The sequence below is a fragment of the Hyperolius riggenbachi genome, chromosome 10 (assembly GCF_040937935.1).
Source record: "Hyperolius riggenbachi isolate aHypRig1 chromosome 10, aHypRig1.pri, whole genome shotgun sequence".
Taxonomy (NCBI): Eukaryota; Metazoa; Chordata; class Amphibia; order Anura; family Hyperoliidae; genus Hyperolius; species Hyperolius riggenbachi.
The window spans coordinates 81,829,520-81,856,392 of record NC_090655.1 but is presented as its reverse complement, the minus strand read 5'-3'; the positions used below and the strand labels follow the sequence as shown (position 1 = coordinate 81,856,392).

At 46.9% G+C, this 26,873-nt stretch overlaps 1 protein-coding gene and 1 long non-coding RNA gene across 2 annotated transcripts in view; both read left to right on the top strand.

The window, feature by feature from the left end:
* LOC137534031 (C-type lectin domain family 2 member B-like) overlaps positions 1–26,873 on the top strand; it is a 150,333-nt gene that overhangs the window by 24,638 nt on the left and 98,822 nt on the right. The window lies entirely within an intron of this gene.
* LOC137534032 (uncharacterized) lies at positions 17,234–20,601 on the top strand. Its single transcript, XR_011024288.1, has 2 exons — positions 17,234–17,323; positions 20,439–20,601. It is a non-coding gene; the product is annotated as an uncharacterized lncRNA (long non-coding RNA).

Below are 26,873 nucleotides of genomic sequence, written 5' to 3'. Positions count from 1 at the left end.
TTCCTCGACACCTGCAGCACCACAGAGGGGGGAGGAGAAGGAAGAAGAGGAGTCGTGTGGGGAAGGAGAGGAGTCAGACTCGGATGACGATTATGAGGAAGGTGTTTCTGTGGAGGAGGAAGAGGCGGCAGAAGAACAACCGCAGCAGCCATCACAGGGGGCTTCTGCTGCTCCATGTTCCCATGGTATTATTCGTGGCTGGGGGGAGGAAGAGGAGTTGCGTGACGCCACTGTGGAAGAGCAAGAGGAGATGGAGAGTACGTCTGGATCCAACTTTGTGCAGATGGCCTCTTTCATGTTGTCCAGCCTGTTGAGGGACCCCCGTAACAAAAAACTCAAGGCGAATGACCTGTACTGGGTGGCTACGCTACTAGACCCTCGGTACAGGCACAAAGTGGCAGACCTTTTACCAACTCAACACAAGGCGGAAAGGATGCAGCACTTGCAGAACAAGCTGTCAATGATGCTTTACAATGCATTTAAAGAGAACTCGAGGTGTGTTTAAAGAATGTTATCTGCATACAGAGGCTGGATCTGCCTATACACCCCAGCCTCTGTTGCTATCCCAAACCCCACTAAGGTCCCTCTGCACTCTGCAATCCCTCATAAATCACAGCCGTGCTGTGAGGCTGTGTTTACATCTGTAGAGTCAGTCTCAGCTGCTCCCCCCGCCTCCTGCATAGCTCCGGTCCCTGCCCCTGTCCCTTACCTCCAATCAACAGGGAGGGAAGGGATGCAGGCGGGGACCGGAGTTCTCCAGGAGGCGGGGAGAGCAGCAGACTGACACTATAGAGATAAACACAGCCAGCTCTGACAAGCTGTTTGTCAGCAGCGTGGCTGTGATTTCTGAGGGATTGCAGAGTGCAGGGGGACCTTAAGGGGGTTTAGGATAGCAACAGAGGCTGGGCTGTATAGGCAGATCCATCCTCTGTATGCAGATAATATTCTTCAAACACACCTTGGGTTCTCTTTAAGGGTGATGTGACAGTACAACGCAATAAAGGTACCACCGGCAGTAATCCTCCTCCTCCTCCCCAGTCCACGCAGGCAAGGATAGGACACTCCAGCGATCTCGGGGTGATGTCGGACATGCGGACATTCTTTAGTCCAACGCCTCGCAGTAGCCCTTCGGGATCCACCCTCCACCAACGCCTGGACCGGCAGGTAGCCGACTACCTGGTCTTAAGTGTGGATGTACACACTGCGACTGCGAGCAGCGCCCTTGCTCTACTGGTTGCGCATGCTTGACCTGTGGCCAGAGCTGTCCCAATTTGCCATACAACTTCTCTCTTGCCCTGCCGCAAGCGTCCTGTCAGAAAGAACCTTCAGTGCAGCTGGAGGCATTGTCACTGAGAAGAGAAGTCGCTTAAGTCATGACAGTGTTCAGTACCTGACCTTTATCAAAATGAATGAGGCATGGATCCCTGAGGGCTATTGCATGACCGAAGACTAAGTCAGTCCCCACACACAGCATCTCCGCCTGCAGGCCGCTTGACTGCCTTCTCCGCCACCACCACCAGGGTCCAGGACTCTAGGCGGATTCCAGAATTTTTAAGAGCGCTGCTAGCAGTGGCCGCTATACTAATTTTTCTGGGGCGTGCACATGCCTGCCTAATTTTTCTGGCTGAACTGCAGGCGGCTGCAACAAAAAAACAAAAGGCATGTACATGTGCCCATCCCCCTTCGTGATCATTACCTTGCCGCGGTGAAGGGGCTTGCTTATCACAATGAAGCAATGACCGCCGGCTATATGAGTGTCTCGGTGGGGGTGGCACACCAAAGATAATAAGGTCATTGTTTCATTGTGGTCAGACCAAATTTGATCAGATGGACAGTCACTGTTCTGTCATTCAGCTATATCAGCCGGGGCAGGCGTGCATGCCTGCCTGCTGCCCTCCTTGCCTGGATGTGTGGTGGTAGCCGTTTCTTAGGCTCCAACTCCGGAGCGCAATACAACCATCTACAGTTTCAAACAATTTCAAAATACAACCATCTACAGTTTCAAACAATTGAAAAAAATGGCAAAAAACTTGCCCTCCGTAAAACATTCTTGGCAAATGCTTTCGACTTGGTTTGTCTTCCGCTGGGTCAAGGGTCCATCTGACCACAGATGCCTGGTCTGCAAAGCACGGTCAGGGCAGCTACAGCATGGGTCTCAGCAGGCTCCCACTTCGGGCCGGAATCCAACCTTCATTCCCCGCCCATTACCCGTGGTGACAATGGCAGACTTGCCCTCCATAATGGATTCCTGTTAAAGGATTTAAAGTTGATTCATTACAATTAAGGCCTCAAAAGTCCTCCTGAGTCCTGTATTGTTGTTTTTGGTCACTACCTCGGGGCGGGCGTGTATGCCTGCCTGCTGCCCTCCTTGGATGTGTAGTGGTAGCCGTTGCTCAGGCTCCACACCGGATTCAAACCCTCATTCCCCGGCCATTACTCGTGGTCACAAATGGCAGACTTGCCCGCCTCCATATGATTCTCGTGAAAGGAATGTGGTGTCATCTTTGCCCGCCATAACTGGTTCTCGTTAAGGATTTAAAGTACATGTGGTGTCATCTTTGCCCGCCATAACTGGTTCTCGTTAAAGGATTTAAAGTACATTCATTTCAAATACAGCAAGCCCTCGCTAGTCCTCCTGTATTGTTATTTTTGGTCACTACCTCGGGGCGGGCGGGCGTGCATGCCTGCCTGCTGCCCTCCTTGAATGTGTAGTGGTAGCCGTTGCTCAGGCTCCACACCGGATTCAAACCCTTATTCCCCGGCTATTACCCGGGGTCACAATGCCAGACTTGCCCGCCTCCATAGGATTCTCATTGTAGCAGTACTGAACAAGTACACAGCAAGTAGAAAATGTAATTTACAACAAAACGTAAGCTTTTTAACAATGCCATGGAAAGTTGATAAGGCAGTCACACATTACCTGACATCACTGAGTGAGAAAGAGTAATCTCGCCATGTTGCGCAGTAGTCCAGCATGGCCGTCACTACACAAACAGCTGGTAACTTGCGGTGCGTTACACAGTTAGTTTGGTGCGTCAGTGTGAAGAAGTACTCTAATTACACTACCTGATTGATGTATACACATGCAAGATGTTTTAACCACTTGAGGACCTGGGGCTTTACCCCCCTTAAAGTGGACCCAAATTAAAAATACAAGATTTCAGAAATGAAATCTATTTTCTAAATTATAATCATAAATAGCAGCCTTTTTTCAGCTGCATGATGGCAAATATAAAATATTTTACATTTATTGGAGAAACCCCTCCCTTCCTTTCATATTGCCGGGAAATAATCCGGCAAACTGGTGAAGTAGATGGTGTCCAGCAAAGGAGGAATTGCTAATGGCTGCCACCTGTATAACCCTAGTTATGCAAAGAGAAGGGTGAAAAGCATGCACTGAAATGCTCACAGGCTTGAAGGAGTATTTATTTATCTTTGTATGTGTCAGAGTGGTGCAACTAAATATTTTGAATAAAAAAAATGTTTGGTTTGGGTCCGCTTTAAGGACCGGCCACTTTTTTTCCATTCAGACCACTGCAGCTTTCACGGTTTATTGCTCGCTCATACAACCTACCACCTAAATGAATTTTGGCTCCTTTTCTTGTCACTAATAAAGCTTTCTTTTGGTGCTATTTGATTGCTCCTGCGATTTTTACTTTTTATTATATTCATCAAAAAAGACATGAATTTTGGCAAAAAAATGATTTTTTTAACTTTCTGTGCTGACATTTTTCAAATAAAGTAAAATTTCTGTATACATGCAGCGCGAAAAATGTGGACAAACATGTTTTTGATTAAAAAAAACCCATTCAGTGTATATTTATTGGTTTGGGTAAAAGTTATAGCGTTTACAAACTATGGTGCAAAAAGTGAATTTTCCCATTTTCAAGCATCTATGACTTTTCTGACCACCTGACATGTTTCATGAGGGGCTAGAATTCCAGGATAGTATAAATACCCTCCAAATGACCGCATTTTGGAAAGAAGACATCCCAATTCACTGAGAGGCATAGTGAGTTCATAGAAGATATTAATTTTTGTCACAAGTAAGCGGAAAATGACACTTTGTGACAAAAAAAAAAAAGTTTCCATTTCTTCTAACTTGCGACAAAAAAAAATGAAATCTGCCACGGACTCACCATGCCCCTCTCTGAATACCTTGAAGTGTCTACTTTCCAAAATGGGGTCATTTGTGGGGTGTGTTTACTGTCCTCGCATTTTGGGGGGTGCTAATTTGTAAGCACCCCTGTAAAGCCTAAAGGTGCTCATTGGACTTTGGGCCCCTTAGCGCAGTTAGGCTGCAAAAAAGTGCCACACATGTGGTATTGCCGTACTCAGGAGAAGTAGTATAATGTGTTTTGGAGTGTATTTTTACACATACCGATGCTGGGTGGGAGAAATATCTCTGTAAATGACAATTTTTAAAAAAAATTTTACACACAATTGTCCATTTACAGAGATCTTTCTCCCACTCAGCATGGGTATGTGTACAAATACACCCCAAAACACATTATACTACTTCTCCTGAGTACGGCAATACCACATGTGTGGCACTTTTTTGCACCCTAACTGCGCTAAGGGGCCCAAAGTCCAATGAGTACCTTTAGGATTTCACAGGTCATTTTGAGAAATTTTGTTTCAAGACTACTCCTCACGGTTTAGGGCCCCTAAAATGCCAGGACAGTATAGGAACCCCACAAATGACCCCATTTTAGAAAGAAGACACCCCAAGGTATTCAGTTAGTAGTACGGTGAGTTCATAGAAGATTTTATTTTTTGTCACAAGTTAGCGGAAAATGACACTTTGTGAAAAAAAACAATAAAAATCAATTTCCGCTAACTTGTGACAAAAAATAAAATCTTCTATGAACTCACTGTACTACTAACAGAATACCTTGGGGTGTCTTCTTTCTAAAATGGAGTCATTTGTGGGGTTCCTATACTGTCCTGGCATTTTAGGGGCCCTAAACCGTGAGGAGTAGTCTTGAAACAAAATTTCTCAAAATGACCTGTGAAATCCTAAAGGTACTCATTGGACTTTGGGCCCCTTAGTGCAGTTAGGGTGCAATAAAGTGCCACACATGTGGTATCGCCGTACTCGGGAGAAGTAGTACAATGTGTTTTGAGGTGTATTTTTACACATACCCATGCTGGGTGGGAGAAATACCTCTGTAAATGACAATCTTTTGATTTTTTTTACACACAATTGTCCATTTACAGAGTTATTTCTCCCACCCAGCATGGGTATGTGTAAAAATACACCCCAAAACACATTGTACTACTTCTCCCGAGTACGGCGATACCACATGTGTGGCACTTTATTGCACCCTAACTGCACTAAGGGGCCCAAAGTCCAATGAGTACCTTTAGGATTTCACAGGTCATTTTTGTTTCAAGACTACTCCTCACGGTTTAGGGCCCCTAAAATGCCAGGGCAGTATAGGAACCCCACTAATGACCCCATTTTAGAAAGAAGACACCCCAAGGTATTCCGTTAGGAGTATGGTGAGTTCATAGAAGTTTTTATTTTTTTGTCACAAGTTAGCGGAAATTGATTTTAATTGTTTTTTTTTTCACAAAGTGTCATTTTCCGCTAACTTGTGACAAAAAATAAAATCTTCTATGAACTCACCATACTCCTAACAGAATACCTTGGGGTGTCTTCTTTCTAAAATGGGGTCATTTGTGGGGTTCCTATACTGCCCTGGCATTTTAGGGGCCCTAAACCGTGAGGAGTAGTCTTGAAACCAAATGTCGCAAAATGACCTGTGAAATCCTAAAGGTACTCATTGGACTTTGGGCCCCTTAGCATACTTGGGGTGTAAAAAAAAGCCACACATGTGGTACCGCCGTACTCAGGAGAAGTAGTATAATGTGTTTTTCCCACAATCCTTCAGGGCAAGGTGAGACGCAGCTCCACCCAACGCAGGAACAAGCAGCACTTCCCCTATAAAACAATCACATGGTTAGTCCACCCTCAGTGCTGTTTGTTCCTGCGTCCAGGCAGGTCAGCATCTCCCCTGGGAGTTGGATCTGTGTGCTGGGCTGCAGGTTAAATTCCTTTAGGGTGGCTGAGACTGTGGAAATGAGGCAGTCTGGCCGTTTACCCCATGCTGGAATCTATGCGGGTAACCTACCTTTCCTTTCCCAGATGGTTGGGAGCAGGGGCGTAGCAATAGGGGGTGCAGAGGTAGCGACCGCATCGGGGCCCTTGGGCCAGAGGGGCCCCATTGGGCTCTCCTTCAAGCACAATATTAGCTGTCTATTGGTCCTGTGCTGGTAATAATCACTTCTATAGATGCTCTAAATACTTTTAATCATTAACACACTGTTCCCCATTCCCTTCTTGCACCTCCAACACTGTGGTTGTCCTTGGCAGGTTTTGGTACGCCGTATCAATCGTTATAAATAGAGTGCTTAGGGGCCCCATGTAAAACTTGCACCGGGGCCCACAACTCCTTAGCTACGCCACTGGTTGGGAGGCAAGTGTGGAAGGCGCAAGGTCCCCCGGTCTGCCGGATGTCGGAGGTGGCGGGGATAGAAAGGTGAGCGGCAAGCTGAGAGCGTTCTCGGGGCGGTGTTCATGCGACCTCGTGGTCGCATTTCTCTTCCGCATTGCGTAGCTTCCGGCAGGTATGTGGAAGTACGCTCTTTATGCCGATCGTCTCCATGATCCTGGTCCCTGCCCACCGTAGACGTCATAGGCAGGAAGTATAAGGGGGAAGCGCGGGCTGTAATGGCGGCTGCAGAAGAGACGGCGTTTTGTATTGCACATAACTATGTCAGCAGCAGACAAGACGGACAGCGCCTCAGCCGCCCAGAAGGTGAGATGACTGGGTTAATCTCTTTCTGTGGCATCTTATGCTTTACTACTGTGGTGTATGTGGGAAAGATACAGTTCTTGGTTAAAAGCACATGTTATAATGTTACTTTTAAAAACAGCATGTTCTTTATGTGCATAGAATATGTTTGTTTTTATTGCAGGCAAAAACGGGAGAGTCTTCAGACAGACCTAAACCCCCTACATACAAAAGATGCCCTGTTTGTAACATTAAGATCCCTTTACCATATACAAAAACTTTATGTCAATTATGTATGGAAAAGGTGTTAGGCGAACAGCCTAGTGTCTCTATTCAAGACACTTTACAAGCGTTCAGAGAAGAAATCAATGCATCTCTGGCCTCATTTAAATCCTCCCTGTCAGAGGCTGGTCCATCTACTGCAAAAGAGGTTTCTATACCTACTTTGTTAGAGAAAGACAGTCAAGAGCAGATAGAGGTTCACAATAGTTCAGAGGAATCTGATTCCAGGGAACTAGAATCTGAGATATCTTCAAGGTTTAAATTCCGCATTGAAGATACGGAGACACTAATTGCAGCAATTAATGATACTTTGGAATTAAATAAAGAGGTAGCTTCCACGTTGTCATTACATGATCAGTTATACAAAGGTATGGAAGAAAAGGAAGGCCTAGTTTTTCCGGTTCATAAATCAATTGCTCAATCAATTGTCAAAGAATGGAATGAGCCCGAGAAAAGATTATTGTTATCAAAAGCTGTTAAAAGGAGGTTTCCGTTTGCAGCTAGTGATACGATTCTTTGGGATAAGTGCCCTAAACTGGATACTCCCTTTTCTCAAGTAACTAAACAGGGGGATTTAGCTTTTGAGGATTTAGGGGATTTAAAAGATCCAATCGATAAGAAAATTGATGCTTATTTGAAAAGATCTTGGGAAGCTAGTGCGGCGACGTTTAGGCCAGCAGTTGCATCCACGTGTGTATCCAGAACACTTGAACTCTGGATAAACCAGTTAAAAGCCAGTATTTTAGCGGGAGCTCCTATGGAACAAATGTTAAATTCCATTACTATATTGACGAAGGCTGCTGCTTATTTGGCAGATGCCTCGGCTGAGATTGTTAGATTTACGGCAAGAACTACAGCCCTGGTTAATGTAGGACGCAGGGCGTTATGGTTAAAGACCTGGGACGGAAATCTGACGTCAAAAAATAGGCTTTGTGGGGTTCCGTTTTCAGGCGATCTTTTGTTTGGACCAGAGCTGGACTCAGCACTGGAGAGAACGGCTAACAAAAAGGTTTTTCCAAAAAAAACAGAAAATAACTCCTAAAAAGAGGTTTTTTCGTAGGCCGGGTAATGATCAGAAAGAATCCTTTAAGGATCAAAGAAAGGGCAGGAAATGGACGTTTGATAAATCAGCGAAAGGGGGATTTAAGTCTAAAATTCCTGAGACACAGTCCAAGTCACAATGACTCCTTTCTGGCGGTAGGAGGAAGATTAAAGTTCTTTGCTCAAAAATGGTCTCTGATGTCAAAGAGTCCATTTATCAAGCAACTGATAAGATTCGGTTATCAGATAGAATTTGCGGCTCCTCCTCCGTCAAGATTCATTATAACAAAAAATCCAAGAGACCCATGTCTACTTCCCGAGATTCTCAGGATCCTAGAAAGCATGTTAAGTCAGAAAGTGATTCGAAAGGTTCCAAAAGCGGAACAAAAACAGGGTTTTTACTCAACAGTGTTTGTTGTAAAGAAACCATCGGGCAAGTACAGGCTGATTTTAAATTTAAAGAGTCTAAACCCGTTTATGAAAAAGAAAAAATTCAGAATGGAGTCAATTTTTTCAATAAGGGATCTTTTGTTTCCAGGAGCCTTTATGGCGTCTCTAGATCTCAGAGACGCATATTGGCATGTTCCAATCCACTCGCAATCTTAGAGATTTCTAAGGTTTGCGGTAAAAGTAAACGGAATTTTAACACATTACCAATTCGTTTGCCTCCCGTTTGGGATAACATCTGCCCCAAGAATCTTTACAAAGGTTCTGGGAGAGGCATTGATCCCGTTGAGACAAAGAGCAGTGCAAATCATCCCTTATCTGGACGATTTATTAATCTTGGGAAGTTCAGTTCAACAACTGAAGGATCATTTAGAGATCGTCTCAGATCATCTAAAGTCTCTTGGATGGATTATAAATTCAGAAAAATCCATGTTGGTACCAAACCAGGAGGCTTTGTTTTTAGGAATGATCGTAAATTCAATAAAACAAATGATTTTTCTGCCTCCGGAAAAAATAATGAATTTAGGATTGGCGGTCCAGTCCTTAATGAAAAAGCCAGAAGCGTCACTACGAGAGATTTCTCGAGTATTGGGTATAATGTCATCAACAATTGTGGCAGTACCTTGGGCTTTGACACATATAAGACCCCTGCAGAGGTGTCTTTTGGAAAATTGGGACGGTCGTCCACAAACATTGGATTTCATAATTACAGTCCCACAAATGGTTGTATCATCCCTGCCTTGGTGGTTGGAGGAATCCAATCTGAGGAAGGGCAGGCTTTGGAAAGAACCTGTAGAGAAAATCCTAACCACGGATGCAAGTTCGTGGGGATGGGGAGCTCATATAGGTCACAGAGCATTACAGGGAAAGTGGACCAAGTGGGAATCTCAAAAATCGTCAAATCTGAGAGAATTAAGAGCAGTGAAACTAGCTCTAATTCAGATACAAGACGAGATTGCACAGAGTCATGTATTGGTCCAATCGGACAATGTGACAGCTGTTGCGTTTATAAACAAACAGGGGGGTACAAGATCCCAGTTATTACAGGAAGAGGCAGAACAGATTTTTTTCATGGGCAGAAAAGAACATATTGACATTGAAAGCAGTACACCTCAGGGGTACTTTAAATGTGGAAGCAGACAAGCTGAGTCGAAACCAAGTTGTCTCCTCAGAGTGGTCTCTCAACAAGGAGATATTTGCTCAGATAGCAGGGAAGTGGGGGCTTCCGGATGTGGACCTGCTAGCAACAGAAGAGAACGCACAGGTTCAGAAATTCTTTTCTCTGAATCCAAGGGATCGCTGTCTAGCAGTGAATGCCTTCAATCAAAGCTGGGATTTTCCACTTCTATATGCATTCCCTCCAGTGAAGCTGATACCAGTGGTACTCAGCAAATGGAGAGCTTATCAAAACCGGATAATAGTGATTGCTCCCTTTTGGCCAAGGAGGAGTTGGTTTGCAACATTAAAATCCTTGGCAGTGGAAGATCCGTGGATTCTTCCGAGCAGACCGGATTTATTATGTCAGGGTCAACTCTGGCATCCGAATCCGGATCATTTGAACCTAGCAGTATGGATCCTGAATTGAAGTTGCTAAGAGGTTTGGGAGTATCAGACAAGGTAGCGTCTACTCTGATTAGTAGTCGCAAGGAGGTAACTAGAAAGATATATCTTAAGTATTGGAGAACATTCCATTCTTGGCTGAAGGGTTCAAGTTTTAGAAAGTTGTCGGTCCCAGCTGTCTTAGAGTTTCTTCAAGACGGATGGGATAAGAATATTTCTCTCAGTACATTGAAAGTACAGATTGCAGCGCTATCGGCCTTTTCAGGTTGGCCGTTATCTTCTCCATTGATTATAAGATTTTTCAAGGCCTTGTCCAGAAAATCTCCAATTTTCAAACCTTATGTATCCCCATGGGATTTATCTACAGTTCTTAAAGGGTTATGTAAGGAACCCTTTGAACCTTTAGGGGATTCTTCTCTAAAAACAGTGCTTTTAGTGGCAATTACGTCTGCTAGAAGAATTAGTGAAATTCAGGCTTTGTCGATGAAAAGTCCATATTTTCAGGATTTCCAAGATAGAATAGTATTACAAACAGATCCTAAATTTTGTCCAAAGGTCATGACGAAATTTCATAGATCTCAAGAAATTGTGCTTCCTACATTTTGTGTTAATCCGGGTTGTGAAAAAGAAAAGATTTTTCACACCTTGGATGTTAGGAGGTGTGTTTTGGAGTATTTGAAAAAGACATCAGAAATTAGGAAGTCTGATTCTTTATTTATATTGTTTTCGGGAAAGACAGCGGGTCAGAGAGCTTCAAAGTCTTCTATTGCTAATTGGATAAAGTTAGCTGTTAGCGAAGCATATAAGGCAATGCAGTTAGATGCGCCAGCCTCATTCAAGGCCCATTCAACCAGAGCAGTGGCATCATCATGGGCAAATAATGCAGGGGCCTCGCCAGAGCAAATCTGCAAAGCGGCAACATGGTCAAGCTTCTCAACTTTTATTCGCCATTACCGAATTGATGCAATTTCGGCTCAGGATCAAGCGTTTGCAAGAAAGATTCTCCAAGCGGTGGTCCCACCCTAAGGTTGTATTACTTGTTAATCGTCTCACCTTGCCCTGAAGGATTGTGGGAAAAAATCAGAGTTAGTACCTGCTAACGCTGTTTTGAACAATCCTTCAGGGCAACGATCCCACCCGGGTGTTATTGTCTATGTCAGATAGTGGCACGTATGTGGGTTAGTGGAGGTTCACCTGTCGGGTACTTGGTATAAAAAGCACTGAGGGTGGACTAACCATGTGATTGTTTTATAGGGGAAGTGCTGCTTGTTCCTGCGTTGGGTGGAGCTGCGTCTCACCTTGCCCTGAAGGATTGTTCAAAACAGCGTTAGCAGGCACTAACTCTGATTTTTGGGGTGTATTTTTACACATTACCATGCTAAGTGGGAGAAATATCTCTGTAAGGGCTGGTGCACACCAAAACCCGCTAGCAGATCCGCAAAATGCTAGGAGATTTTTAAACGCTTTTTTTTATTTTTCTATGGCGTTTTGCTAGCGTTTTGCGGATTGCTGCTGCGGTTTTCAGTATAGTAGATTTCATATATTGTTACAGTAAAGCTGTTACTGAACAGCTTCTGTAACAAAACCGCCTGCAAAACCGCTCTGAACAGGCGTTTTTCAGAGCGATTTGCGTTTTTACTATACTTAACATTGAGGCAGAAATGCATCCGAAATCCAAAAAATGCCTCACCCAGGCATTTTTCGTTTCTGCAAAACGCCTGCTGCTCTGGTGTGCACCACCCCATTGAGATACATTGACCAAGCAGATCCGCAGCCGCAAGCGGATCTGAAAACGCCCAAAAAGCCGCTCGGTGTGCACCAGCCCTAAATGACAATTGTTTTTTTTTTTTTTTTACACACAATTGTCCATTTACATAGAAATTTCTCCCACCCAGCATGGGTATGTGTAAAAATACACCCCAAAACACATTGTACTACTTCTCCCGAGTACGGCGGTACCACATGTGTGACACTTTTTGCAGCCTAGGTGCGCTAAGGGGCCCAACGTCCTATTCACAGGTCATTTTGAGGCATTTGTTTTCTAGACTACTCCTCGCGGTTTAGGGCCCCTAAAATGCCAGGGCAGTATAGGAACCCCACAAGTGACCCCATTTTAGAAAGAAGACACCCCAAGGTATTCCGTTAGGTGTATGGCGAGTTCATAGAAGATTTTATTTTTTGTCACAAGTTAGTGAAAAATGACACTTTGTGAAAAAAAAACAATAATCAATTTCCGCTAACTTTTGACAAAAAAAATAAAATCTTCTATGAACTCGTCATACACCTAACAGAATACCTTGGGGTGTCTTTTTTTCTAAAATGGGGTCACTTGTGGGGTTCCTATACCGCCCTGGCATTTTACGGGCCCAAAACCGTGAGTAGTCTGGAAACCAAATGTCTCAAAATGACTGTTCAGGGGTATAAGCATCTGCAAATTTTGATGACAGGTGGTCTATGAGGGGGCGAATTTTGTGGAACCGGTCATAAGCAGGGTGGCCTTTTAGATGACAGGTTGTATTGGGCCTGATCTGATGGATAGGAGTGCTAGGGGGGTGACAGCCTGACAGGAGGTGATTGATGGGTATCTCAGGGGGTGGTTAGAGGGGAAAATAGATGCAATCAATGCACTGGGGAGGTGATCGGAAGGGGGTCTGAGGGGGATCTGAGGGTTTGGCCGAGTGATCAGGAGCCCACTTGGGGCAAATTAGGGCCTGATCTGATGGGTAGGTGTGCTAGGGGGTGACAGGAGGTGATTGATGGGTGTCTCAAGGTGTGATTAGTGGGGGGAATAGATGCAAGCAATGCACTGGCGAGGTGATCAGGGCTGGGGCATGAGGGCATTCTGAGGGTGTGGGCGGGTGATTGAGTGCCCTAGGGGCAGATAGGGGTCTAATCTGATAGGTAGCAGTGACAGGGGGTGATTGATGGGTAATTAGTGGGTGTTTAGGGTAGAGAACAGATGTAAACACTGCACTTGGGAGGTGATCGGACGTCGGATCTGCGGGCGATCTATTGGTGTGGGTGGGTGATCAGATTGCCCGCAAGGGGCAGGTTAGGGGCTGATTGATGGGTGGCAGTGACAGCGGGTGATTGATGGGTGGCAGTGATAGGGGGTGATTGATGGGTGGCAGTGACAGGGGGTGATTGATGGGTGATTGATAGGTGATTGACAGGTGATCAGTGGGTTATTACAGGGGAGAACAGATGTAAATATTGCACTGGCGAATTGATAAGGGGGGGGTCTGAGGGCAATCTGAGCGTGTAGGCGGGTGATTGGGTGCCGGCAAGGGGCAGATTAGGGTCTGATCTGATGGGTAACAGTGACAGGTGGTGATAGGGGGTGATTGATGGCTAATTAGTGGGTTTTTAGGATAGAGAATAGATGTAAACACTGCGCTTGGGAGGTGATCTGATGTCGGATCTGCGGGCGATCTATTGGTGTGGGTGGGTGATCAGTTTGCCCGCAAGGGGCAGGTTAAGGGCTGATTGATGGGTGGCAGTGACAGGGGGTGATTGATGGGTGGCAGTGACAGGGGGTGATTGATGGGTGATTGACAGGTGATCAGTGGGTTATTACAGGGAAGGACAGATGTAAATAATGCCCTGGCGAATTGATAAGGGGGGGTCTGAGGGCAATCTGAGCGTGTAGACGGGTGATTGGGTGCCCGCAAGGGGCAGATTAGGGTCTGATCTGATGGGTAACAGTGACAGGTGGTGATAGGGGGTGGTGGGTGATTGATGGGTAATTAGTGGGTGTTTAGAGGAGAGAATAGATGTAAACACTGCGCTTGGGTGGTGATCTGATGTCGGATCTGCGGGCGATCTATTGGTGTGGGTGGGTGATCAGATTGCCCGCAAGGGGCAGGTTAGGGGCTGATTGATGGGTGGCAGTGACAGGGGGTGATTGATGGGTGATTGATGGGTGATTGACAGGTGATTGACAGGTGATCAGGGGGGATAGATGCATACAGTACATGGGGGGGGGGGTCTGGGGAGAATCTGAGGGGTGGGGGGTGATCAGGAGGGAGCAGGGGGAAGGGGGGGGGATAAAAAAAATAGCGTTGACAGATAGTGACAGGGAGTGATTGATGGGTGATTAGGGGGGTGATTGGGTGCAAACAGGGGTCTGGGGGGTGGGGTCTGATGGGTGCTGTGGGCGATTTGGGGCAGGGGGGGTTAAATCAGTGTGCTTGGTGCAGACTAGGGTGGCTGCAGCCTGCCCTGGTGGTCCCTCGGACACTGGGACCACCAGGGCAGGAGGCAGCCTGTATAATACACTTTGTAAACACTTTGCGGCAGGTGAGCGGCGCCAGGCGGAGGCGGAGGATCGCGTCACTGATGACGCGATCGCTCCGCCCATGCCCCTACAAGGACCGACGCCATTTGTCAATACGGCGGTCCTTGCGGGGTCCACTTCCCGGCCGCCAATTGTATATACGGCGGTCGGGAAGTGGTTAAAGCACGTTAGGCCTGCAATTTAGCATTCAATGTGATTTCTGCCCTTAAAACGCTGTGTTGCGTCACATCCAGATTTTTCCCCGGGACTTTTGGCGTGTATCCCACTCCGCCATGCCCCCCTCCAGGTGTTAGACCCCTTGAAACATCTTTTCCATCACTTTTGTGGCCAGCATAATTTTTTCTATTTTTCAAAGTTCGCCTCCCCATTGAAGTGTATTGCGGTTCGCGAACTTTTTCGCGAACCGAACCTTCCGCGGAAGAACCTAAAATCGGAGGTTCGGCCCATCACTAAATAGGAGCCATTAGCGGTGAGTGGAGGGGTGTTCCTGAGGGGGCATTCCAATGTTGGCATTCCTGAAGACGGGCAGAGAGGAGGAAGTACTGACACTTCCTCCCCGCACATCAACTATGTTCTGCTCAGATCAATATTTTGGCTGAGCAGAGCGGGGGGCACAGGGGGCGCTGGAGAGGTTTGTATGTCACAGCACCACACATAAGACAGCATGAAAAGTAGGTTTATAAAGCGGTTCAGGTTATATAGCGGTTCAGAGGTACTTTAATTGAAATTGCCTGTTAGTTTCCAGGTGACCCTCGAATGAACAATATTTAACAGCTGATAATTGAATTATATTTGTTGCAGTGTTGATGCTAATGAATCTATTTTACTCCCAGAGAGCTTAGCGGCTGGCAGGGATGAAGCGGATAATGATGACTTGTCTTCTCCATCATCTCCTCCCGTAGAAGGGCAAGGATTGGCATTTGGTACTGTCATCTATTTGTTTGGCCCTGCGTTTATCCAGGATAAGCAGTTCCTCGAAAAAAGTTCAGAGCTTCTAAATGATGCGTCATTGGTCTTCAAGAACTGTACCTCCTTAGAGTGCAGGGCATTCATGCAATGTAATTTTATTGGCGAAGACAGACAAGCCTGCCTATCAGTTACTTTGAGTAAGTATCAGCCAAGTGTCAGTGCCACATTACGTACAACCGTCCCTAAAGAAGATTTACTATAACAATGTATTTTAGTCAGAAAAGGATGAAGATAGAATGGTGCCCTAGGCAAGATAGCATTTTATGCCCACTGCTGATAGTCACCTGGCTTTTTTTTTTTTTTTTTAAAGTAAGATTTGGTGGGGGGTAGCATCCACCAGGCCCTAGGCAACGGCTCAGGATTGCCTTGTGGAAAATCTGTTTCTGATTTTAGTGCAATCTTAGGCTTCACACTGGGGTGTTGCATTTCCAGTAAAAACAGTATCACAATGTACTGCAGAGGGCACAATGTGACACACAGTGAAGCATACAATCAATGAAATGTATGCTTCCTGCAATCGTAGAATTGCACATTGGCAAATACCGCAAAACATGCCTTGCGTTATTACAACAGATTCCACACCACTGCTAACGTACCATTGTGAACGCACCATTGCCATATAATTGCATCTACTTACTAATGTAATTATGTTGTCTGGCGCATCGCACTGCCGCACCTCAGTCTGAACGTAGCCGTACTGATCTCCCCTGTTTGGACTGGTTATTGAAATGGAATGGTCAAAAGCCCAGCAGGCTGCAAGTATCCAGTTGATTTGACCGCACCCCTCTAACTTAGCTGTTCAGTAAGCCAGCACCTACCAGGGCCGGATTACCAACCAGGCAACAAAAGCAGTCACTTGGGGCCCCCCATTCAGAGTCAAAGGGGCCCCATCAGCACATAAACCAGCCCTCGCCATCCTGTCAGTGGTGGCTGGATGGTATAATGGTTAAAGGGACTCTGAGCAGTGCAGTAACTATGGAAAGATGCATATAATTTTAAAGCTCTCTTTCTCCTCTCTCCAATGCTCTTCGCGTTCAAAATCGCGGCCATGGCAATTTCGATCGTGAAAATAGCGAAAACTAAAAGGCGTAGGGTGGCAGTTTATCTATCATTGGAGAAAAAGAGCTTCAAAATGATATGCATCTTTCCATAGTTACATTGTATTACACAGGACGACTTTTCTCCAAAGTCGGCAGCTCGATTCAGCACAATGCAATGAAATATAAGGAACCCAGGGGGATATAATTACAAACATCATGCTGGTAGGTGTGAGGATGTAATTAATTAGTTGTGGGTATGCTTAAAGGCATACCCACAGGCACTGCTCGGAGTCCCTTTAAGGGCTCTGCCTCTGACACAGGAGACCAGAGTTCCAATCTCGGCTCTGCCTGTTCAGTAAGCCAGCACCTATTCAGTAGGAGACCTTAGGCAAGTCTCTCTAACACTGCTACTGCCTATAGGGCGCGTCCTAGTGGCTTCAGCTCTGGCGCTTTGAGTCCGCCAGGAGAAAAACGAGATATAAATGTTATTTGTCTTGTCTTGTCAAATGATGCCGTGTGCTGCGGATTGTCTTCAGAGCCAGGCTCTCCTCCTAGGTCCCTCTCCTGCTACTGTGCGCTCTGCCACTGCCCACTCCTCCCTCCCTTCCCACAGAGAACCACAGCTGCAGCAAGAATGATAGCAGCAGATGGCAAACGCTCACTCACCTATCCATGATCCAAGCGATAGAGATCCCGTCATCTGAAACCCATCTGTCTCTTCTACAGTGCAGCCGCTCGCTCTGAACTTCCTGATTCTCAGATCAGACAGGAAGTAGGAAGTAGTAATAGCAATAGTAACAGAGCGACACTGCTGCGGCAGCACTCTAGAGGAGACAGATGGACTCCGGATGACGGGACCTCTATTGCTTGGATCGCAATAGGTGAATGTGAGTCATCTGGTGCTGTCATTCTCCCCCGCTGCGGCTGGCTTCTCTGCTGGACTATCGTATTCACTGGGATGGAGACTGCATGGTGGCTGTCTAGTTTGGGAGGAAATCAGTTGTTCAGTGGTGGGGGAGGTTATGTAATTCTGTCTGGGGAACGGCTTCCAGTTTGGCAGTGTCCAGAGCTTTCTGCTATTGCCAGGCTGAAGATGCAGGGGGAAAGTGCTGCTGCTGTGATATCTGGCGCCCTCTTCACAGGGGTGCCCCAACCCCTGATTGCAAATGTCCCAGTCATTCATCTCTCACTCTGCATTTTGCAGCTGCTATTCCCTGCATTGTGCACCCACAGAGGAATGCGGGCTGTTGCCCATAGCAACCAGTAGCTCGGCTGCCCCGGTGTGTGCGGCATGTTGCTGTGCAGCTGCATCTTCTGATTCTATTACTACATGATGGGGGGTCCAAATCAGTTACTTTGCTTAGGGCCCCATTTAGCCTTAATCCGGCTCTGGTGACCATCGACTGGCCAGTCGACAAGAACTAAACTAAGTTGCAGCAGGGGATCTGTAAAGGCACGGACACATTGTGGCTGCAGGGGGCTGGTAGAAGCCCCAGGGAAGTGAAACTTTTTTTTGTTTCGGTTTAGGTTCTAGGCTTATTGCACCTCCCATAGGCCAGAGTCGGTTCCTGTTCATCTGTAAAAGGTCCTATCCCTAAATAGTGGTCGGTGGGGTTGGCGTAGGTGCAGTGTATCCACGTGCATTACTGCGGGAAGACGTAGCTGGCGCGCATAACCGTCTAACGCAGACATACTGCGCTCATGCACAGTATGTCCATTTGAGCACCTTGCCAACATCTAGTCCAGTGCAAGCACGCCGGCTACGTCTTCCCGTGAGAATGTTCACGTACTCCCATGCACATAATGCGCATGCACCAACCACTTCTTTGGAAGGGGACCTTTTACAGATGAACAGAAACAGATGTCAGGCCAAGGGAGGTGCAGTAAGCCTATGCGCATCTCCACACACACACAGGGTGTCCATTATAGTATTCATTAACAACTTAGGTATCCTTTAAAGTGTACCAAAGACTGCACACTACAATGTTTTTTACTTACCCGGGGCTTCCTCCAGCCCTATAAGCATGGATGCATCTCTCGCCGTCCTCCAGTTGTCCCCCCTCTAGCGGTAATCAGCCGCGGTATCTGGCTCAGTGACGTCAGCCGGGGTCTTCTGCGAATGCACAGGAGGTCTGCGCATGCGCAGAAGACCCCAACTGACTCAGACTGGAGCCGACTGAGCCAGTTACCAGGGCTGATTGCGGCTGACCGACAGACTCCTGGAGGACAGTGAGGGATGACTTATCCATGCGTATCGGACTGGAGGATGCCTCCGGGTAAGTAAAAAAACATTTTAGTCTGTCGTCTCTGGGTTTCTTTAAAATCCGAGACACTAAAGCAGAAAGACTGAGGCTAAGATTCAGCAGCAGCAATGCTGCAGTATTACCTCAGACAGCATGATTGCTTGCTGCTGATATCATCATCATCATCATCAGTGGTGCTGCAGCAGCTGCGTGCGTCACTCAATCTCAGACTCGAGTTCAGCATTCAGCGATGAGCAATGCTTATTTTGGATGATGATTCAGGGCTCACGGTCACCTTATTTCCTATGGCCTGGACTAGCTGCTGGTGCTGCCTGCTGTGTCTGGGGACTCTGAGGGTGTTTTGGGGCCAGGGGGAATGCAGGGCCAGCCAGGGGGGCACTGCGAGCGGCACAGTCTGCTGTCGGTGGTGGTGCCCGAATGCCTGGCACCACACACACACACACACACACACACACACACACACACACACACGTCCCGATTTGGGGGGGCTGTCCCGCTATCCCGGGCCCCCCCTCTTGAATCCCGGCCGGCTGGGCAGATAATGGAGGCGGAAAAACTGATCAAGGCTCCAGCCGCGGTAATGAGGGATGCGGGAGCTTAACACCTCCCTCCCTCTCTCTGAATACCCCCCTATGTATGTCTGTGTCCCCTCCCTCCCTCACTGTAGGCAGAATGAGCGCAGCGGAGCGGGCAGTCAGGTCCTCTTACCGCTGATGCACGCGTACTGTCTCTGGCATCGGACCTCCATGTGCTTCCTGTTTACTATGACGTCACAGGAAGCAGATGGAGATCCGGTGCCAGAGACAGTACGCGTGCATCAGCGGTAAGAGGACCTGACTGCCCGCTCCGCTGCGCTCACTCTGCCTACAGTGAGGGAGGGAGGGGACACAGACATCCATTGGGGGGTATTCAGAGAGAGGGAGGGAGGTGTTAAGCTCCCGCATCCCTCATTACCGCGGCTGGAGCCTCGATCAGTTTTTCACCTCTTCTCTGCCCAGGCAACCCCCCCCCCCAAACTAAAAGTGGCACCCTCCTCCCTACCCACTGACAACCTCCCTACCCACTAGCACCCTCCAGCCTAGTGTCAGTGCACTCTGCTAACGGGGGACACTGGGGGGCAGATCTCAAGGGAGGGAGGTAGTAATGCTATGCCCGCATCCCACTTAGGCGCGGCTGGCGCCTCGATCATTTTTTTTTTTTTTTTTTTGCAGTGGCACCCATCCTTACCCTCCTCCCCACCCACGGGCTGGGGGTATATTTATAAAAAAAAATTAAATATAAGGGCATAAATATTTAATTAAAAAAAAAATCTTCAAAAACCGATGGTAGGCGTGTTGGGTGTGTGGTTAGGGTTGTGGCCAGTGTCCCGGTTTCTTATTTTAAAATGTTGGGAGACGCACACGCACACGCACACACTTTGACAGATGGGGGACGAAGTTAGAGGCAGTGCTGCACAAGGTAAACAAAGTACTCGTGCGGCTGCTTGCTTTGAAAGAGAGGAGAGGGGATGGCACAGTGTGCATAGAGGTGCGGCGGTGGCCGGCAGAGCTGCATTAGAAACCATGATCTAGCCAATGAAAACTGCTTTACGTAGTCCACACAGAACTGCATTTCTGAAAGCCAGGGCCCAAATGACATGTGCGCTCTATAGCCCTCCTCTTATGCATTGCCTATAAATTATAATAAAGCAGGAAGTTTTATTTGGAAAATATTAACATTCTTGTTCCTTGCTATTCAGTTACTCCTGATATGGCTCATGGAAGAGGATTGAAGGACAACTATGAAGAAGAAGATGAAGAGCCCAATGGTGCATCAGAAGACGATGATGAAGAGTGGCAAAGCGGAAGATAATAAAGATAGGAAACAGAAGATGAGAAGATGTAATACAATACAAATCTGAAGATGCTAGATTTGCTTTAAACACATTTATAGTCATTTTAGTTCTGTAGAAAAATTACTATCTGAATTTAATTTTTTTTTCCAGGTGGCTGGATGGTGTAATGGCTCTGCCTCTGACACAGGAGACCAGGGTTCGAATCTCGGCTCTGCCTGTTCAGTAAGCCAGCACCTATTCAGTAGGAGACCTTTGGCAAGTCTCCCTAACACTGCTACTGCCTATAGAGCGCACCCTAGTGGCTGCTGCTCTGGCGCTTTGAGTCCGCCAGGGGAAAAGCGCGATATAAATGTTATTTGTCTTGTTTTGTCTAAATAAATGTAAGCAGTTGAGAATTCTGATTAATTCCACCAGAGGGCAGTAGAAGACAGACTAGAGGAATTTGTAGACTATATACCAGACGGCACTTGCGAGCTGCTTCAAAAAATACTAATTGAAAATGATCTACTAGGTAGACTCTACCAACAGATGCAAGCCACAACTGCAGCACATGCACAGTGGCAGTCCATCAGTGATCACCACAAGCCACAACTGCAGCACATGCCCAGCGGCAGCCCATCAGTGATCACCACTAGCCACAACTGCAGCACATGCACAGCGGCAGTCCATCAGCGATTACCACAAGCCACAACTGCAGCACATGCACAGGGGCAGTCCATCAGCGATTACCACAAGCCACAACTGCAGCACATGCACAGCGGCAGTCCATTAGCGATTACCACAAGCCACAACTGCAGCACATGCACAGCGGCAGTCCATCAGTGATTACCACAAGCTACAACTGCAGCACATGCACAGCGGCAGTCCATCAGTGATTACCACAAGCCACAACTGCAGCACATGCACAGCGGCAGTCCATCAGTGATTACCACAAGCCACAACTGCAGCACATGCACAGCGGCAGTCCATCAGTGATCACCACAAGCCACAACTGCAGCACATGCACAGCAGCAGCCCATCAGTGATTACCACAAGCCACAACTGCAGCACATGCACAGCGGCAGTCCATCAGTGATTACCACAAGCCACAACTGCAGCACATGCACAGTGGCAGTCCATCAGTGATTACCACAAGCCACAACTGCAGCACATGCACAGCGGCAGCCCATCAGTGATCACCACAAGCCACAACTGCAGCACATGCACAGCGGCAGTCCATCAGTGATCACCACAAGCCACAACTGCGGCACATGCACAGCGGCAGTCCATCAGTGATCACCACAAGCCACAACTGCAGCACATGCACAGCGGCAGCCCATCAGTGATCACCACAAGCCACAACTGCAGCACATGCGCAGCGGCAGCCCATCAGTGATCACCACAAGCCACAACTACAGCACATGCACAGAGTCGGCCCATCAGTGATCACCACAAGCCACAATTGCAGCACATGCACAATGGCAGTCCATCAGTGATTACTACAAGCCGCCAGTCAATTAGATGAATATCAGACTCCTTCTCAGTAAGTCAAATAGAACAGTGCTTGACCAGATTTCACAATAGTATGCTTACAATATCCTGCTCAGTGTCCAGAAAAATTAGCATGTATTGCTTAAGAAAATGTTTGCTTTCTTTTAAAAAGAAAGTATTTGCAATAATTCAGGTTGAAGTTGGCGCCGAGATTTCTTCCAGTGCATCACTGCTGAAATATGTAAATCATCCATTGTTCACCCTGTGCGCTAAACACACCTCCAGATCCGCTGGAATGCAATGATGTGCAAATACTTTAATTCATCTGCTCAACATGTACATACTGCGAGCATTGAGGGAAGAGAGGTTTTTGGGTCTGCTCTTTTGTGAAATAAGCATGCTGTAGTTGGAGGTGGGGGTGGGCGGGTCAGAAATATTTTACCCAAGATACACCTGCAGCACTTTTCAGACATTTCCAGCAGGATCTAATAAAATAGACTGCATGCAGCACTAGGCTAATGGGTTTAGACTGGCGACAGTGGAAGCAGTGACTGGAGATACACTGTGAGGTCTCTGTGGTATGTGTGACACTTGTTGACGTGAGTGTACAGTATGCATATGCAGTATGCAGGATTGAAATTCCTGGTTAGTGATGTCATGATCAGAATGAAGCTTCTTGTTGATCAGGTTGTGTCTGAGATTAGCTGGTTATCTAAAGTTCACAATTCTGAGACTCTGGAAAGCCTTCTTCCTGAGTCTCGTTCTATAAACTTTTGTTTTTCATAGCATTTTAGTAAGAGGGCTTTTTGGTCCATTGTAGCCCCTTACACACTCCTAGGAGTTCTGGTTCACCATAAGCTTGCTGGGTTCTCTGTAACTCTGCTTCTAAATATATGGCTTCCCGGCTTACAACGTCATAATCCTCTATACTGCTGTAAAACATCAGATGATCAGCATTTCACACTAAGCTCATACAAGTCAAAAAGACCTAAGTATGATGCACATGTCACTTAGGCGGGCAGTGTGGGATCTACCCAGAACAAGTCCTATGAGATCTACCTGAAGATCGCAATCTACCTAATGGGTACTCCCAGGGACGGATTTGTACTCTTTACCACCCTAGGCCACTGTCACCAGCCGCCCCCCTTCAGTATAGGTAGTGAGATGACCCCTCCCCCTTCCATCTAGTATAGGTAGCCTGATGACCCCCCCAGTATAGGTAGCCATATGACTCCTCCCCTTTCCCTCCAGTATAGGTAGCCAGATGACCCCTCCCCCCTTCCCTCTAGTATACGTAGCCATATGACTCCTCCCCCCTTTCCCTTCAGTATAAGTAGGCAGATGACTCCCTTAATCCCCCCCCCCCCTTCCTTTCAGTATAGGTAGCCAGCTCGCCTTCACACGGCAGGAGCAATCTGTGTCACTCATTTCTCCACTCGTCTCCAGTGCAGAAGCTTCCTCTTCCTTTCCGTCTCCAATGCTGCCCAAGTCTATAACCGCCAGCCACAATGCAAACATGCACAGAGAGCAAGGTGGCTGCTGCACAGGTGGCTAGCAGTAGAGTACCGCAGTCAGGCGCTCACCTGATCTCCCTGCATTGCAGCATTTGCAAGCTTGCAAATGCTGCACCAGTGTAGCCTGCTGCTTTGGTGCCCTTTCTCCTGTGGTGCCCTAGGCCATGGCCTAGGAAGCCTTGGCCTAAATCCAGCCCTAGGTACTCCTGGTATGTATTATTCATTTGTTTCCCTAATGCCTTCTGTTATGATAAACATCAGTTCTGCTGTCCCTGAAGCAAGAGATACTCAAATACATCAGTTCCAGTGAGTAGGCAATATGCATTGTTTTGTCATTAAGAAATAACACACATTTTTATTTTTTTTAACCATTTCTGCTGCCTGGACGTGAAGCTCACGTCCAGGCGGCTGCTCTGCTGCGGTGCCACACTTTGGCACGCTCCTGCGCGCGCCCCTGCGCTGTTCCCCGATAGCCCTGGGATCAGTGAATGGGAACATGGTTCCCGATCACTGATCCGTGTCCCCAGCAGAAAAACCAAAGCACTCTTACTAGAGGCTTCAGTCTTTCTGCACATAAAAATTTCTGCTTCCCCCTTGTGCTTCCGCTTATCTTGTGGCCAAATAGTAAAACTACATCTGCATATTTTTTACATTGCAATTTACACATATAATAACATTAAAAATTAACTGTTTATTTCCCACACCAAAATATTACCCAAATAAAATTTTTAATGGAAAAAAAATTACAATAAAAAAAAAAGACATAAATAGTTACCTAAGGGTCTGAACTTTTTAAATATGCATTTGAAGGGGGTATACTACGAACATTAGAGAATCTGTATTGTTAAAATCGCACAAAAGTAAACAGTTAGGGGACATCTCCTATTACCCTCTGTCACAATTTCGCCGCTCCCCGACGTTTTAAAAAGTTTGTTTATAAACAAACAAAATGGCCACCAAAACAGGAAGTAGATTGATGTACAATATGTCCACACATAGAAAATACATCCATACACAAGCAGGCTGTATACAGCTTTCCTTTTGAATCTCAAAAGATCATTTGTGTGTTTACCTTCTGTCCCCTTCTTCTCTCATGCACTGAGCATTACAGGCTTCCTGCAGACAGCTCTGCCTGTGCCTGTGTTTGTAATTCCTCAGTATGTGTCAGCCAGCTACTTTCACAGCCTAACAGAAGAGGGTTTTTATCCAGCTCTCTTCTATCACTGATAAGATAGCAGAGAAGCTGCTGGCTTATGTAAATAAAACACACACTGGAGTGTGCATAGAGGAACAGACCAGCACGGAAGAGTTGGCAGCCTTCCAGACACAGGCCGACAAGTCTGACAGGGGAATGATACATTGATTTATTACAGAGACCGTGATAGTACAAAGTGCTGCAGTGAGCCAGAACAGATTAGAATAGGTTTAGGAACTTGTAGGATGGTAGAAAAAACGTTGTAATTTTTGTTACGGAGTCACTTTAAATTATAAGCTTGTAAATAGTGAAAACAATAAAATATTGGCGCCATACATTGTGATAAGGACAAAATTTAAATGGTGTCATAACTAACGGGCAAATAAAATACATAGGTTTTAATTATGGTAGTGTTGATTATTTTAAAGGTATAATGGCCGAAAACTGAGAAATAATGAATTTTTTCCAATTTTTTCTTATTAATCCTGTTAAATTGCATTTATAAAAAAATAATTCTTAGCAAAATGTACCACCCAAAGAAAGCCTAATTAGTGGCGAAAAAAACAAGATATAGATCAATAAATTGTGATAAGTAGTGATAAACTTGGGCCTGAGACCCATTAGTGGTCCACAGAGAGCTGGATCTCTCATGAAGCAAGGTATAACATTTGCATCAGGCGCAGAGATTACAGGGACGGCATGTTTGTACTGTGTTTACACTTACAGCATGCAGTCAGAGTAGCAGGAGAAGCGAGAGGAGAGCAAGGTAAAGAGGTCATAATTAGGGAAAAGCAGCTTGTTGTGCTGTGTGAGGAGTCTGACAGTGAGTGAGGAGGGGGGAGGCAGGGGAGCAGCAGTGTTTAATTTGACTTGCACAGCAGAAGGGAGGAGGTGCTGTCCTGACTGAGGACCGACTGGCTGAGGGTGAGCAGTTTGTTTGCCACAGACTCGCGTGTCCATCTGAAAATGGAGCACGGTGTTGCCGCTAATCCGTTTGTCGCTTATCGCTATTTAACGTTAAAGCCAGGGACGTACCTAGAAATCCCCAGGCCCCCCTGCAAAAAGAAAAAAAAAAACGGGCCTCCCGCCCCCCCCCACCCCTCAGGGACTTTTGAGGGGCAGGAGGGGTCGCAGCATAAGAGGAGAGTGTGGCAGATCGGTGGGGACAGGGGAAATTCCCCCCCCCCTCCCTCACCTAGGGTTCTCCTCTCAGCGCTCCCCCTGCTGCAATCATTGGTGGCAGCGGGTAGCCGCTGCTGCCTGTCCGCTGCCACCAATGATTGCAGGAGGGGGAGCGCTGAGAGGAGAGCCCGAGGTGAGGGATGGTGTGGGGGGGGGAATTTCCCCCCTCCCCACCGATCTGCCACACTCTCCTCTTATGCTGCGACCCCTCTTGCCCCCAAAAGTCCCTGAGCGGGCCCTAGGGGGGCCCCCCCCGCGATGGCAGGGGTCGCATCCCCTATTGGTACGCCAGTGGTTAAAGCCTTATTGTTATTTAGCGTTAACACACAGAACCCTCTCTATACCTATCCCTAACCCCTAAACCCTCCCTGGTGGTGCCTAACCCTAACCACCCCCCTGGTGGTGTATATTGTGCTGTAACTACACCTAACCCTACTCTCACACAGAACCCTCCCTGTACCTATCCCTAACCCCTAGACCCCCCTGGTGGTGCCTAACCCTAAGACCCCCCTGGTGGTGCCTAACCCTAAGACCCCCCTGGTGGTGCCTAACCCTAAGACCCCCCTGGTAGTGCCTAACCCTAAGACCCCCCTGGTGGTGCCTAACCCTAAACATTCCCCTGGGGGTGCCTAACCCTAAGACCCCCTGGTGGTGCCTAACCCTAACCACCCCCCTGGTGGTGCCTAACGCTAAATCTCCCTTGGTGGTGCCTAACCCTAACCTTGACAGTGTTACATTAAATCCATTCACCGTTTTGCAGTTAAATAACTTCTGCAGTTTGGCTGATGTAGGGCGATATTGATAAATAACGTTACTGTGCATAATAACATGTTCTGTTTGGCATATGAACGGCGCTATTGATAAATAACGTTAGTGTGTGCCGTTTTTCTCATTTTTTCCCTGTGCGCCATTATTATGCAGTACTAACGATAAATAGCGATAAGCGTATCTTTTTAATGCGGCTCCATTTGTATGCAT